Here is a 16,455-nt window from a genome sequence, read left to right as displayed (position 1 = left end):
TCAAATTCGTCAGGGCCGAAGCACGTTTCTGTGTTAGTCTCTCGAGATTCCAAAACACGCAACCACAACACTGTGCTACCGAGAATCCATCCGAAAGTACGCTGGATGAACTGTGCCTTATTAATGTTCCCCCGACACATCACCTTCGCTCTCCTGCCGTGCGCTGGGGCTGTGTTAGGTGGCTATGCTAGGGGAGAGATCAAAGCCATAGCGCAAGATATCGTTGGTTCGTGTGGTAATATCCTTTGTTTGTAAATCATTTTCCCCAAATAAAGTGTTGCAGGCTTCCTCGGCATTTAACACGCAATGATTTTGACGGAACGGTGTATTATAAACACCAGAGAAGAGACGCGTCGAAGACAGCAAAGCCAGTGAAAATTATTACTTTGAAAGCGGTGGGCATGAAGTCGTCACATTTCTCCCGCGGGGGCGACTACCTCAAATCGAAATTTTGGGCTAGCCATAAGGATTTTGAGAACACAGCATTACCAACCAAATCAGACGTGTCTTATCTAACAATAAGTGACATGGGTCATCGTTCAGTCGTAACAGACGGCCAATTCCTCAGCAGCCTAAGGTCAGTCATCTGAACGGACCAGGCCAACGAGGGTCGGCCCTGGGACAGTGTCAGTCAAGCAAAGCCTCACTGACAACAGGAAGGCCGGCAGACCACCGCAATGGTGCTGCCGCCATGCGTCATCAGCCCGAGTAATGCGTGACGGCTCGCAGCCGACACTAATGAGCGCATAACACAGGCCCGCAGCTAACGCTGCTGAGCGCATAACTCAGGCCTGCAGCTAACGCTGATGAACGCATGACACGGACCTGCAGCCGACACTGATGGGCGTTTAACACAGGCCTGTAGCCACCGATAATGAACACAACACAGGCCTGAAGCCAACGATGCTGAGCGTATAACACAAGCCTGCAGCCAACGCTGCTAACCGCATAACACGGGCCTGCAGCCAACGCTGATGAGTGCATGACACAGGCCCGAAGCCAATGCTGCTGAGCGCATAACACAGGCCTGCAGCCAACGCTGATGAGTGTAAAACACAGGCCTGCAGCCAACGCTGATGAGCGCATAACACAGGCACTTACGACGCGGCATCATATGTCTACTAAACACAGGCATTTCCGACGCAGTCTCATGCAGTTATTTAACAGAGCACTTCCAACGCAGTCTCGCATCTTCCAAACTGCATTGCAAATAGAGCCGGCCTCGTGGGACGCCGGCTGGAAGAGCCCATTGCTCACCCCGTGATCGAAAACAAGCTGTTCACGAATCGACTGTCCCTCCAAGCCACCACAATCAGACGCTAACCGAACCGTATACAGAGCGGAATGTTGGGCCAGAGAGGCGGCCGGTGCGCTTCCGTGACGCGGCCAAACTCCAGCTGCACGCGACTCTCGAGCGCCGCCACGCGCTCGGCACCGACGCCGTACAGCCGGAGCATCTGGTCGCGCCGGCGCCGCTCCGTTTCGGCGCCCAGCTGCAACGGCACCGGCGCCTGCTCGGCGCGTCGACACCGCTCTCGCTCGCGTCTGTGAGTCTCGGTGGCCAACAGCATCCTCAGGTAACCGGCCCGTGCCGCCGCGTCCGGCGCTGGCTCCTCCGCGCCGGCGTCCTCACGAGGAGGGGTCTCTGCGTGGGAGTCCTCACGGCTGGAGTCCTTGGCGGCCAGACTGGACGCGGAGTCGTTCGCGGGAGGAATATAATTGTACAGGCGAGGACACACGTCCACAGTAGAGACAGAGGTGGTGGGTGGATAAGGTGCAGGCATGAAGCTATGCTGGTGAGGTTGTGAAACAAAAGTGTCTGGGTTGTGGAGCAGGTACTCAAAATGGTACTGACACCACCTTTGAGCAAAGTCTTCCATGGGCCCACTTGAAGCTGGGAGCATTCAGCACCAAGGTTCTGAAAATTGGATTGTGTCACCACATAATCACATACACCAGCCATCAGGCAAGAGATCAGTTGATAAAAAAAGATGAAAGTCACATCTCTGAACAAAACCATGTTCTTGAAGAAGAAGGCAACACAGGGAACAATGATGTTTGGAGCCCGGTATATCCAACAGAGAGCTGACTTATTTGATCAAGTTTGTCTCATTCATTAATTTCTAAGCATGTCTTTGTCTGGCTCATGCATTTCTTAATCAAGATGCACATCACACACAAACATGTCAAGATGAAGGTCAAATTTGTACAAGCCATTGCAGATGGGTTCACTCTTCCTGGGATCCACATTGGATGATCAAAAGGGCTGAAAATATTTGTTGTGCATCATGCACGGCAAAAACATTCTGGTCCTGGTGTCAGTCAGAGCACATACTAGAGGTGTTTTCTTATTATCTTTCATGGGGACAAATTTTAAATAATGAAGAGACACAAAAAGAGCAGAAGTCAAACCACCATATTAAAAAAGGTAAGCCACTAAAACATAATGCCTACTATGCAATACTAAATTTAGCATACCCTATGCAGGAATCAGAATGCTGGCACAGGAATCAAGTCACCTTTACCTCAAGTCCTGGGCATGGGGTCGTGCCACATGGTATTAGGTCAGGTACCCATGGATGCCTTACCCCTTACATACACTGCCTGTGATCATCAAATTTCTTGATGATCATGTTATACACATGAAGTAAGATCCACATTCCATTTTGGAAAACAGGTTTATATGTGCTCATGGTGGTGATGCTACAAGCACGGTTTTCTTCAAGTACTTCACCTTTTTTAGAAGAAGAAATATCTCCACCGCGAGCGTTTTACGCGCAGTGCGGTACGGGCTCAACCAGCTCGCGTTAGCAGGATTGCCCGACTTTGAAATCATACAATCCAAACGACATCTTTAGCACCAAAAGTAATGAGCAGGCAATTAACATTATTCACTACGGCGTTTCGACCACTGCTACTCACAATGCTCGCATGATTGCCTATCATCTTCAAGAAATAACCATCTGATAATATAATAATTTCGGCTACAAACAGGTCATATGATTTTTAACACGCGGACAACCGACGATTTATAGCATGTACTAAAAGGGCAACATAAGCACCAAATTACGTACATTCGAGCAATCAAGAAAAGTATCCCAGTTCTTCACATTCGTGTCTCGAATTGATGTTTCCAAACAGACAGCACAGAGAAAAACCCAACAATGTCGGCGGAACTGAAGCATTTCCAGCAGTCTTAAAAAACGGACCAAGCCACGGGAACCAAACACCGAAGCCAAGCCAACGTTTTCGGTGCGGTACATTGACGTCTATTAGCGCAGTGCATCTCATACACGAGTCCGGATAATGTGATTCACACTGATTAGGACCAAACACATCGTGACGACATTGTCGCTTAAACTACAACACTTGGGTTCAATTAATATGACTACTCTGTTGCCGTGGCATGCTGCAATCATGTGCAGAGGGACTGTCGTAGTACCCTCTTAAAGTAGTGCACCTCCTGTACAATTCCAACGAGCAAGGCTTGAAATCGCTCTGACATCTAGAGACATACTCTGCCGAGAAAATATGCCAACAGCCACCCTAAGGAAACGGATCAAGCCTCGGGAAACGAAGACTGAAGCAAGGCCAGCGTTTTCGGTACGGTACATATACGTCTGTTAGCGTAGTGCACCTCACACACGAGTCCGGATAATGCAATTCACACCTTTAGAACTGAACACGTCGTGCTGACAATGTCGATGGAACTGCAAGACTTCGGTCCGATGAATAAGACTCATGCATTGCCGTGAGATGCTGCAATCATGTCGTGCAGAGGGACTGTCGTAGCACCCTCTTAAAGTAGTGCACCTCTTGCACAATTCCAACGAGCAAGGCTTGAAATCGCTCTGACATCAAGAGACATACTCTGCCGAGATATTATGCCAACAGCCACCCTAAGGAAACGGATCACGCCCCGGGAAACGAAGACTGAAGCAAGGCCAGCGTTTCGGTACGGTACATATACGTCTATTAGCGTAGTGCACCTTACACACGAGTCCGGACCATGCGGTTCACACTTATTAGGACTAAACACATCTTGCTGACGATGTCGGTGGATATGCCAGACCACGGTCCGATGAATAAGACTCATGCATTGCCGTCAGATGTTGCCATCATTGGCGGGCGGACTGCAGTAGCACCCTCTTCAAGTAGTACACCTCTTGTATAATTCCAATTGGCGAGGCCTAGAAACCACTCTGACATCCAAAGACGTTCTCCGCCGAGATAATATGCCAACAGCCACGCTAAGCAAACGGACCAAGCCCCGGAAAACGAAGACTGAAGCAAGGCCAGCGTTTTCGGTACGGTACATATACGTCTATTAGCGTAGTGCACCTCACACACGAGTCCGGATCATGCGATTCACACTTATTAAGACTAAACACATCTTGCTGACGATGGTATAATTTACGCTGCGCTTATAAATACATATGTACCGTACCGAAAACGTTGGCCTCGCTTCGGTCTTCGGTTTCCGGGGCTTGGTCCGTTCCCTTAGAATTGCTGTTGAGACGTTTTTTCGATACAGTGTGTCTTTGGATGACAAAGCGGTTTTTAGGTCTCGCCAACGAATTATGCAAGAGGCGCACTACTTTAAGAAGATGCTACTACAGTCTGTCCGCACATGATGGTGACATCCCACGACAGTGCATGAGTCTTATTCATTGAATCAAACCATTGCAGCTCAACCGACATTGTCGGCACAATGTGTTTATTTCTACTTAGTGTGAATCGCGTTGTAAGGGCTCTTGTTTCAGGTGCACCGCACGACTAAACGTATATGTACCGTACCTAAACCGTTGCCTTTGTTTCGGTCCTCGGTTCCCGGGGCTTGGCTTCGTTCCTCAGGGTTCGTGTCGGGATGTTATCTCAGCGGGGTGTGTCTTTGCCTTTCAGAGTGGTTTTTAGGTCTCGCCAATTGGAATTATACAAGAGGTGTACTACTTTAAGAGGGTGCTACTACAGCCTGTCCGCACATGATGGCAGCATCTCACGGCAATGCATCAGCCTTATTCATCGGACCGAAGTCTCGCAGTTCCACCGTTATTGTCAGCACGATGTGTTTAATTTTCATAAGTGTGAATCGCCTGATCCGGACTCGTGCATGAGGTGCACTGCGCTAATAGACGCATATGTGCCGTACCGAAAACGCTGGCCTAGCTTCAGTCTTCGGTTCCAAGGCTTGGTCCGTATCCTTAGGATTTTTATTGGCATATTATCTCGGTAGAGTATGTCTTTGGATGTCAGAGCGGTTTTTAGGTCCCGCCAATTGGAATTATACCAGAGGTGTACTACTTGAAGAGGGTGCTACTGCAGTCCGCCCGCCAATGATGGCAACATCTGACGGCAATGCATGAGTCTTATTCATCGGACCGTGGTCTGGCATATCCACCGACATCGTTAGCAAGATGTGTTTGGTCCTAATAAGTGTGAACCGCATGATCCGGACTCGTGTGTAAGGTGCACTACGCTAATAGACGTATATGTACCGTACCGAAACGCTGGCCTTGCTTCAGTCTTCTTTCCCGGGGCGTGATCCGTTTCCTTAGGGTGGCTGTTGGCATAATATCTCGGCAGAGTATGTCTCTGGATGTCAGAGCGATTTCAGGCCTTGCTCGTTGGAATTGTACAAGAGGTGCACTACTTTAAGAGGGTGCTACGACAGTCCCTCTGCACGACATGATTGCAGCATCTCACGGCAATGCATGAGTCTTATTCATCGGACCGAAGTCTTGCAGTTCCATCGACATTGTCAGCACGACGTGTTCAGTTCTAAAGGCGTGAATTGCATTATCCGGACTCGTGTGTGAGGTGCACTACGCTAACAGACGTATATGTACCGTACCGAAAACGCTGGCCTTGCTTCAGTCTTCGTTTCCCGAGGCTTGATCCGTTTCCTTAGGGTGGCTGTTGGCATATTATCTCGGCAGAGTATGTCTCTAGATGTCAGAGCGATTTCAAGCCTTGCTCGTTGGAATTGTACAAGAGGTGCACTACTTTAAGAGGGTACTACGACAGTCCCTCTGCACGACATGATGGCAGCATGTCACGGCAAACGGAGTAGTCATATTAATTGAATCCAAGTGTTGTAGTTTAAGCGACAATGTCGTCACGATGTGTTTGGTCCTAATCAGTGTGAATCACATTATCCGGACTCATGTATGAGATGCACTGCGCTAATAGACGTCAATGTACCGCACCGAAAACGTTGGCTTGGCTTCGGTGTTTGGTTCCCGTGGCTTGGTCCGTTTTTTAAGACTGCTGGAAATGCTTCAGTTCCGCCGACATTGTTGGGTTTTTCTCTGTGCTGTCTGTTTGGAAATATCAATTCGAGACACGAATGTGAAGAACTGGGATACTTTTCTTGATTGCTCGAATGTACGTAATTTGGTGCTTATGTTGCCCTTTTAGTACATGCTATAAATCGTCGGCTGCGTGTTAAAAATCGTATGACCTGTTTGAGGCCGAAATTATTATATTATCAGATGGTTATTTCTTGAAGATGATAGGCAATCATGCGAGCATTGTGAGTAGCAGTGGTCGAAACGCCGTAGTCAATAATGTTAATTGCCTGCCCTTTATTTTTGGTGCTAAAGATGTCGTTTGGATTGTATGATTTCAAAGTCGGGCAATCCTGCTAACGCGAGCTGGTTGAGCCCGTGCCGCACTGCGCGTAAAACGCTCGCGGTGGAGATATTTCTTCTTCTAAAAAAGGTGAAGTACTTGAAGAATACTCTCCAGTCAACATGGGTCTTCTTTGAAGTGAAGATCATATATTCATATCCCACCTCATTGGCAGATTTCTTACAATTCTAGAAATCTGTCAAATATATAACATTAGGCCAAAATGAGAAGATCAAGGGCATCGTCAGCATTCTGAAGATAACGAACATTAATTGAGGGCAGGGTTTCCATCAGGTTTCCACCTGAGTAGCCTAGCGTTCAGTAAAACGGCCCGGATCAGCTAAATCTAGCGCCCAAGCCGTACGATATTATTATGAACACATGTGCCAGACATTTTGAATTCCTAAAACACCTTCTTATTGCTCTATATCCTATCATATATCAATAAATGGCGCTCCCACCCACAACAGTCACCCACAAACGTTACAAACCCTCTGTCACATGGTCGCCCCAGGCGCATGAACCGGTGTCGCAGCTGTCTGCTGCATGTGGTGAAGTTCACCAACACTTCCAGCTGACTGTATGGTGACGTCACAAAACCACAACATCGCTGTCAAACAGTTGACAATTTCGTACGGGATCGCATGTATCTCGTGGAGGATCCAGAGAGGAGGCCACGGCAACCTAGTCCTTCTTGTGGTCCCAAGCCATAGGCTCTGTAGGGGGCCAAAGCCAACAGAACGGAAACATTTTTCAGTACATAGCGTAACAAAATCGGACATCTTTGGGCCTCCAGGCGACCAAAACAGTCGCCAGCAAACGTGGACGTTATATGCAAAACAAAATTATTTTTTTGCTTATTGAAAAGGTGGTGATGGAAATTTAAGACTACGCTATCCAGAGTCCGCTCTTGCTAGGGGTCCTTTACATCCACTTACCGGGTTGATCGGATTGGTAAGGAGCCTTCCAAGTTGCCATTTATTTTTTGCATTAGGTCCCCCGAGGCCCCTACGCTGTTGCCTGGGCAGCGATGAAGGCAGTAAAGAAGAAACTGGGGCATGTGTCCCTCCTCCTGGCCCGACTCGCAGTACCGAACTCTCAAATGCCAACCAGGTGGTTCTCTTCGTCGACTGGGGACCCCCTGAGTCGATGAGGTCCCCTTCGTCGGTCAGGCAGCATCATTACTTAACAGTCGGTCCCGCGTCAGGTTAGACCTGAGGATCAATTTCCTAAGCAACCACAAAGCAAAGGCCAGTGATTTGCATTGGTTGATACCGTGAGTCAATGAGGGCGGCGGGTTGGTCAGGAGTCCACAGGGGGTAACAGTGGACCATGTATTGGCAAATGTCCCCGAATCGACCAGGGCAGCGTTCGGGGAGGTTCAAAGAATGACCTAAAATACCCCCTCCCAAGGCTGGCGGTCAAAGGCCCACTTGGAAGGCTGAAAGCCCGAAGGCCTGGCTGTAGGTAACATTCAAGATCCCAGTCCTTAAAGCCGTCACTTCAAGGGTCAGAAAGATGAACCTTTGCATCGGTTGAGATCCCCCGGGACAATGCAGGTATCTAGTTCGGTCAATGACCATCGACACCCAAAAGTAAGCTCTGTGTCGGCTTCAGTCCTGGGGGCCCATTTCCCGAGGAGGAACAAAGCCGGGCCCGCGATTTGTATTGTTTGGGGCGTCTGAAAAAGGAGGGGCAATATGTTGCCCAGCGGCTCAAAGTGCCGCCGGCACTTTGGGCTGTTCGGAACAGGGAGCCTTTTGTTGCAAAATTCCGTCTGGTCCCGTCTCACAAGTATAATTATAATTTTAAGTGAGTGTATTTCATCATATCTAACGCCTGGTTCAATATATTCAAATGTGGGACATTCCCGTTAAAGACGACTCTCCAGTAAAAATCACCTTCCCCAATCAATGGATCAGGGGCACGTCCGAGTGAGAGGCCCGCGGGTGGGGTCTTGACATACAGTCCATGACAACAGAGCACTATACAGTTATGCTATCGAGCGCTTGCATTGCGGTTTCCCCGCGGATTAATTACCGTGGAGCACAGGGGGAGTCAAGGGGGGGGGGGCGGCGGTCTTAGGTGCGCAGTTTTCCTTCTCAACTTAGTTGTCTTCTGATAAAAAGTTATAATTGGCGTGATTTCTTCTCACTGAGCTCCGTCCTTCATTCAGAACAAGCATGTCACTGGCTATCCGATCTATGGCGGAAAACTACTGAAATAGAATGTATTCATCTGTCTTTGAAGGAAAATTTGAGAAACTGAGTGATGTGAGAAAGTGAGAACATGTCACACCGAATATGACATTTTGTCAGAAAACAACGAAGCCGAAAAGGAAGAACTGCTGGCATAAGGGCCCCTCCCCTCCCTGCTTGACCACCACCGTGCTGCACATTGCTCAATCCATGGGATAATCGTTGTGTAAGCGCCCGTTGGCATGACTGTATAGTGCTCTATTGCCATGGACTGTATGGTGAAACTATAATGCGTTTAGATGCAGGGGCACAGCCGGGATTTTCACAGGCAAGGGCCAGGAACTCAGTGAATACGCATCACGCTGACTTTTACTTTTCTGTAGAGAGCCGAGTATGGTGAAGAAACGAAAAATCTGGGGCTAGGGGATGGGACCCATTGGTCCCCTCCCTCGGCTGCGCCTCTGATCTAGTGGTTGGGAATTGGGATTTTCACCAGAGAGCCTTCTGTAAAGAGAATGCTCCACGTTTGAAGACTTTGAAGCAAGCATCAGATATGTTGAAAAAAATCACTAAATCATTGGTACACTTTGAAGCGGAAGGGGCAGCTACGGGTAACGCAATTTATCGTTTTGGTAAATGTGCCCCCTCATACGTCATTGTTTGATTATATCATCTTACCTGGCAAAACATTGACTGAGAGCCAATTGACGGCTGTCTGGGAATCGTGCTCACGAACACCAGGTATGAACGACTTGACATTAATATTTTTCTTGGCCTCAGTCATTGCATGGCTGATGGAATGGCAGAATTTTAATGACGTTTTTATGGCGCTCTGGATGCCTGTGTGACCTTGAAAAGCCCGAAAAAGTCTGCACATACTATCGGGCAAGTAACTCAGAGACTAGACGGGTTTAGGTCTCAAAGGGAGCGTCCCACCTTTCAACATGATACATTTGCGAGAGGGTGGCGCACTTGTTGGCAACCACCGCAGCCACTAATGCCTTCCCTCCGTTTTGGAATCGTGAGTGATATCTATAAAAGAACGTTGAGCGCTATCAGGGTTGCCATAGAACACGATCACAGGAAATAGGTGCTGTCTGGCCTGATGAAATATTTCAGGAATCGCGGCATCCTGTACACGCCATCATGGCCACCAAGGCCGCGTGCCTAGTCGAAACGCTGAATCCGCTGAGTTAAGAAAACCAGTCAGTGTGCGCAGTAATGACAAGACGGTAGTAGTCGGGGTTATATATGTAAGTTCTGCTGTTCTGCGTCTCGCTCCCGGCTCGCTGGTACACTCAGTACGTCCATAGTCACTTCTGTATTTGACATGCGTCACAGGCACTCCACACAGACCGTCCCGCCGGCGCGTTCGTTCCCGCGCCGGCGGCTCTCCGAGTCTTCTCCTTTGTTACTAGCTGCCCATGTAAACAGGGTAATTAAATGGACAGCGACGGGCGGTGAGGGAATTATATGCGGAAAGACAACAAAGAAACAGGGAGTAGGACATCATAACAAGTAGGGAGTAGGAGTAGGGGTAGGGGTTGGGGTAGGGGTAGGGGTAGTGGTAGAGGCAGGGTGGCTTAGGCCAGGTTAGCTGCATCTAGTTAGTGTTGTCACGTTACGCTACGTTACGTGACTCGTGTAACCAGGGGTGGATCCAGGGTTTCGTCAAGAAGGAGGCGCGCAATCTTGCGCCCCCCACTTTACAATTTGGGACTTCCTCCAAAAATCATCGCCTTACGATTAAATGAAAAAAGAAAACTAGGAGTGCCTCGTATGCATGTACAAGGAGCTTATTCATTTTTCCGGATCTTCCTGAATTTTGTCGTTTTGAGGCTGAGTATTTTTCGGAAAAGATGGCAAAATAAACTAAAGTTGGCTGCTAAGTACATCAAAATCAGGCATAAACTTGATTCTTAGGCTTTTCACGCCTAATTGGCTGGGCGACGTGGTCAGCTGATGACTAAAGACAAATGCAGACTTTTTGCTTATCTGTCATGAAGGAGTACAAAACATTCTAGCATTCAAAGCATATGGAGAATTTCATGCACAAGTATAATAGGTGCCACAAGTTCAGTAACAAACGGAAAATGACATAAGATGCTGTCGACGACACGTAAAATCATGTTCGACAAATGTGCATAAAAATTCATTGGTGGATATCTAACTGCTGCCCTAAGACTACAACATCAAGGCCAACATGGCAGGCCCCTGAACGATGGGGAAAGCCCCGGCAGGCTGATATATGGGACCCCGGCCAGGGCACTGGGACCTCTTAGGAAAGGAAAATTTCCCAAGACCCGTGTGCATAAATTAACGTCCCTAATCCATCAAGAGTGCCCCTGGTTTGAGCGCCTGCCTTCCGATCCACCCACCCGTGGCGGGGTGGGTTCGAGTCGCTTTAGGGCGCTCGCTATTTGCCCTTGACAGGTATGGCCTGCGGCCGGTGGCAGCGGTCGCGCTAAAGGTCAGTTGACGTCAGTGGGCAGGACGGACCGTGCCGAGCATTGCGGCATGTTAAGCTTTCGCCACAAAATTCTGCCGTTGACATGGAATTGCGCAATCGGATGGTAGGGGTCAGGGCTCACACAACAAGCACTGCTTAGCGTGAGCTCTGATCCCTGAAATCCATCCATTCAAATGGTTCGGATCAAATGTTAAAAAAAAAATTAAGAAAAAAAAAAATAAAAAAAAACAACAACAGCACAAGGCCCACCGAGCAAGTGAAAATAACCCGAGACTAACATGAAAGGCTCATGAGCAACTGAGAGTATCCCAGCATATGGGGCCAAAAGCTTATAAAGCCTTTCGGGCGAATGAGGGGAATCGGCGGAGGACCCTGATCGATCAAGGGTGTCCACGCATATTATCAGATATTACCCCAACAGCAGCGTAGGGCCCTGAGAAAATGCAGAGAAATCAAGGCAACGTAAAAGGCTTTTTATCGATCGGATTAACTCGGCGAGTGAACATATGGGGCCCCGGCAACAACGTAACGCCTATGAACGTAATGAGCCTCAAAATTGCCCCCAGTCACCAACCTCCCAATCAGCGAAGAATTAAGTTTGCCTGCTGATGGGCTATTAACTTTTGCTTGCAACTGTTCTTGGTCGTCTGGAGACCCAAATAGTCCAATTTTGTTGTATTTTGTGTTAAAAAATACTGTGTGTGTCCGGCCGGTTATGGGTAATTTTGGAGTCTGTGGTTCCATTCGTGGCACAAGGGGCATGGCTTTGTGCCCCCCCCCCCCCAGCGGATTCGCCACGAGCAGCTTAATAGATGGGATCCGACAAGAACATAGGGGCATCCATTCAACTAAGAAGTGCCCAACACATAATGGGGAGCGCTCCGAACGATCGAGTGTGCCCGAGAAGGGATGACATCTCGACAAGAGCGCAGGACCTTCCGCTTCAGTAAGAAATATTCACCACACAATATAGAGGACCCCACAACATCGAATGCGCCAAAGCAGGCAACAGAGAGTACCCAAGAGTATCCAAGATCCAATGTAGAGGGCCACCGAACCATCGAGTGTGCCCAAACAGATCACATGGGGCCACCGGCAAGAGCGTAGGGCCCGCCATTGCAAGTAAGAAGTACCTGAGACTCAGTGTGGAGGACCCGAAGGGTCAAGTGTACCCGAGCAGGCTAGCGATGGCTCCCGACAGGAGCGCAGGGCCCTATATTCAAATTCTAAAACCCAACCCGCAGGGCCCCCAAACAATGCAATGCGCCCGAGCAGGTCGACGGATGGGACCCAACCAGACCGTAGGACCCTGTGCAGGTGACAGAGAATTGGAAGGGCCCTAGACGAATGACGAGGGCTCATGAGAACGTGGCGAGTGTGCCGGTAGGCGACCGAGACCAACGTGAAGGGCCCTGAGTAACCGAGAACACCCCGGCAAAGTTTCGCTGTCCCTGCTTGGGCAATGGGCCCTCAGGCCGACGGCGACACGGAGCCGCCTGAGCGGTACTGGTGGTGTCTGACCGACATACCGGCGCTTATCGTCTCAAGAGATCCCGATCAACGCCAAGGGCGCTCTGGTTGAATTGAAGTGCACAAGCATGCGGGCCAAGGCCCTTGGACACGCCCTCCGGCCAACCATGGATTCCTTCGAACCCTTAAATCGGGACCTCAATCACCGTCTCAAAATTGGACCTCTAAAACGCGTAAAAGGAAGCACGCCTCCCGTATACCCCCATCTGCGCCACCAAGCGAGAAGAACCCAAGATCAATGTGGCTGACAAATGCAAAGAAATAAAGGGCATTGTAACTTAGGCTCCTTAACTTTCGGATTGGTTCTGCAAGGAGATAAACGGCTCCGGGAATCAGTGTTGGTCCTCTGGACAGCGTAGTGAGTCTTAAAATCTCTGAATCACCACCTTTTCAATCCGTGAATAATTTTTTTTTGTCTTCTCCTGGTCCCTTCACTTCGCCCGCAACTGTTGTCAGTTGCTTGGAAGCCCAAAGACGTCCAATTTTGTTGCATTTTGTGTAAAAAATTGCATCTATTCAGCCAGCCATGGGCCCTTTCGGGGCCTATGGAGACATTCGGGAACCACTGTGGGGGGGGGGGGGGGGCAATGACCGTCACCCTCGTCTGGGTATGCCCCTGCTTGTCATCAACTTCTCTGGTCTTTCAGTGACGTCACGATTTTGCACCGGGCTGCATAACTTGTAACTTCTTCATTCGATATTTCAGTTACGTCATTAATTACTTGAGAGACGTTACCTCAGGACATAGTTGTTATGGGGCCTTGCCTCAGCCGCACGTTCACGTTACATTCATTCTCGATTCCGAGACGCGTGCGTTTGCGGTAGGCGGCACCGGCTGAACGGTCGGCACTGCTTATGTGATTTTCGCGCAGTTATGATTTATTATCGTTGTAAGAACTATCTTTAACGGCTGCTTAAAGATCGTGAGTATTGTTCCTATTCTTCATACCATTAGTCCATAGTATTCCAGATTGGCATTACAAGAAGAAAATCGCTGTTCTCTTGTAATTAACGATGTTTTCTATAAACAGGACGTTTGATGTATATGTTCGTTTAAAGGAGTGGTGTATTCCTTTTATTTTGACCCTTTATGGTGATACTGCTGTGCAGAGGACTTCCCATGCTAAAACTTACAAATTAGGACATATTTGTTTGGGGGAGGGGGATGAATCATGGTCATTTTGCACCATTTATGATGCTCTCATCTGGGAAAGTTCCACATCTGCATAATTTTTTAGCATACTCTCTTTGCCACTAAACAATATATCTTTATCAGTAAGACATAGTGGACATTATTAAATGTTTAAACAGCTTGAGGTGGTAGCTTCCTCTCAGTTACAGTACTTACACATATCTAATGTTAAGAAAACACAAACACCATAGCTGAGATGCATGGAGCTAAAGCTCATTTTGCACACTTTTGTTATTGGTAGGCTTGAGGTGGGAAGTCAGATGCGGCATGCAGGCTGGAAATTGGCTGCATAATAAACTGGCTTGAGGATGGCTTAATTTGTGCCGTTGGTTTGGTGCCAGAGGTTCAGGTCCAGGTCCAGGTTGTCAGGTCCAGTTGCAAAATATGCACACTTTCTTTTTTATGCAGTCCTGATAAGTGATCTGCACAGCAGAGAGAGATACACAACTTTTGTTATAAACAAGGCTGGAAGAATATGGCAGCAAACATCATCTGTAGGATAATGCCCTTAGACTCATGTTAATCAGAAATAGGATGTTTGTTCTTCATTTTAAAGTAAAATATAGTGACCTTTGTGCAACAAAATATGATCACCTGTCTGTTGTTAGCTGAGAGACACTGAAATAATGTTAACTTTTTTAATTTTTCCTTTTGCAACATTTTTGGCTCAAATTATTTCAGACAGCAAATGGGTTATTGGGAGCCAAATTGCATATGATAGGGGTGATCCCGACATTGGTAGGTAGGGCGACTCAACATTAGGGCTGCTGTGGCTCTGCAAAAGCATGTACTCTTTGTGAACTTTGTTATGCTTTTTAACCTCAGAGATGGATACTGGTATTGATTTCTTGAGTCTGATTAGGTTATAGGTTAGACATTCTAGGTTTCTGTGGACCAGCAAATTGCTTTTTTGCATGTATTTTGGAATGCACTGATTTGGGGCTTGAACAAATGTGGAGAACATAATAAAGCAAGAAGTATGTTCCATTAAGCACAGTAATGCCATCACTGTAGGCAAGACTGGTCTTTGACATGTGCCTTCACCTGTGTGTGCATGTGCATTACATGCATAACGGGTGTTTTGTGCTCATGTAAAGGTACTCCTTCCATGGTGCAAGTTTTGGCCGTTAAAAGCGAATTACATTGAAATAATCAAAGTCACAGTTATAGATAGCATGTGTCGTTGTTGCCCATAGCTGTTCCATACCAGTAAATTGATAAAGCTTTGTGCCTGCAGTGATTTGTATTAAGCTGGTCAATAAGTACACACATATGAATCACCATTTCATGATGTGTATAATGTTACTTGTAGGCTTGGAAACCACCCAAGCTGTAAAATGGGGCTTAATTGACAAGAGCACCATTGGTGTCACTGAATTTCAATGGATGTGGGCTGGGAGGTTGCTACATGTACACAATCCTTGCTTTGTTGCAGTCTATTAAGTGCTAAGTACTGTCCATATAGTTTTCAGGATCTGACGGGTAGGGTCAAGACGTGCTGGCATTACAAACGTTAGGTGGGTTGTGTTGAAGCAGGCACTGGTAGGGTATGTAGCAAGTTGCAATTCTGGTTTTTGTTTTTGTTTTATGTTCACACATATGCTAAGGAGTTATCAGGTATGTGGGTTGTTGGCTCATAGCTTGGGGCAGATGTTATTGGTCCACTAATGGTTGACAGACTTTTTGTATAGTGCATTCTTATTTGAACAGGGTAATTAACAGTCTTAGGCTGCAGCAATTTTAGTCTTTTGTAACTTTGCAGCATATTAGTAAATGGTGTCATTTATCTTGCCTTGCCTGTATAATTAATCTTGCCTTGCCTATATAAAGTTCATCTTGCCTCAGGCCCTAAGTTGATTAATGATAATGATTGCTGCATTATGTCTCACTGACAACAAGGACCTGTTCAGGACAGATGCCTTGGGAGGTATGTGTCATGCTGTGCTGGCATGGTAGGGGCTCAGAGCCAAGACCAATAAGTCCAGAGCTGATCATCCTAGCCCACAATGAAGCACTTTTCCAGAGACCAGTCTTTCCAAGGTGGTTATGGAAAAAATGTCACTTGACCAAGGTCATCCAGCAGGCTCCTAAACCAGCTGGCTGGATTTTATGCAACCCAATTTCTGCTACCTCGGCCAAAAGTCTGGTATAACGGTTTTTTCATGCCTTTGAGCATTTCCTCTCTGGTCCTGTTGCTAAAATGCTATCAGGGAAGCTTTGAGTCATCTGTGCTTGTGACTGTTGTCAAAGTCTGTGTTTGTGCTTGTGAATGTTTATCCACTTGCCCAGGTGCCAATTGGGTACGCAAAAGGTGGCATACCCACTTCAAAGGGAGTGTTTTGCATATGAAGGCATTCAATCAAGCATGATATATGATGAAACAAGCTCAATTGCAACTTTTGGTATACTTTTTGAATGGAAATGACTGCTCTAGA

This window comes from Pollicipes pollicipes, unplaced genomic scaffold (assembly GCF_011947565.3).
Source record: "Pollicipes pollicipes isolate AB1234 unplaced genomic scaffold, Ppol_2.1 Scaffold_7231;HRSCAF=8579_pilon_pilon_pilon, whole genome shotgun sequence".
Classification (NCBI taxonomy): domain Eukaryota; kingdom Metazoa; phylum Arthropoda; class Thecostraca; order Pollicipedomorpha; family Pollicipedidae; genus Pollicipes; species Pollicipes pollicipes.
This window is presented reverse-complemented; position numbering follows the sequence as displayed.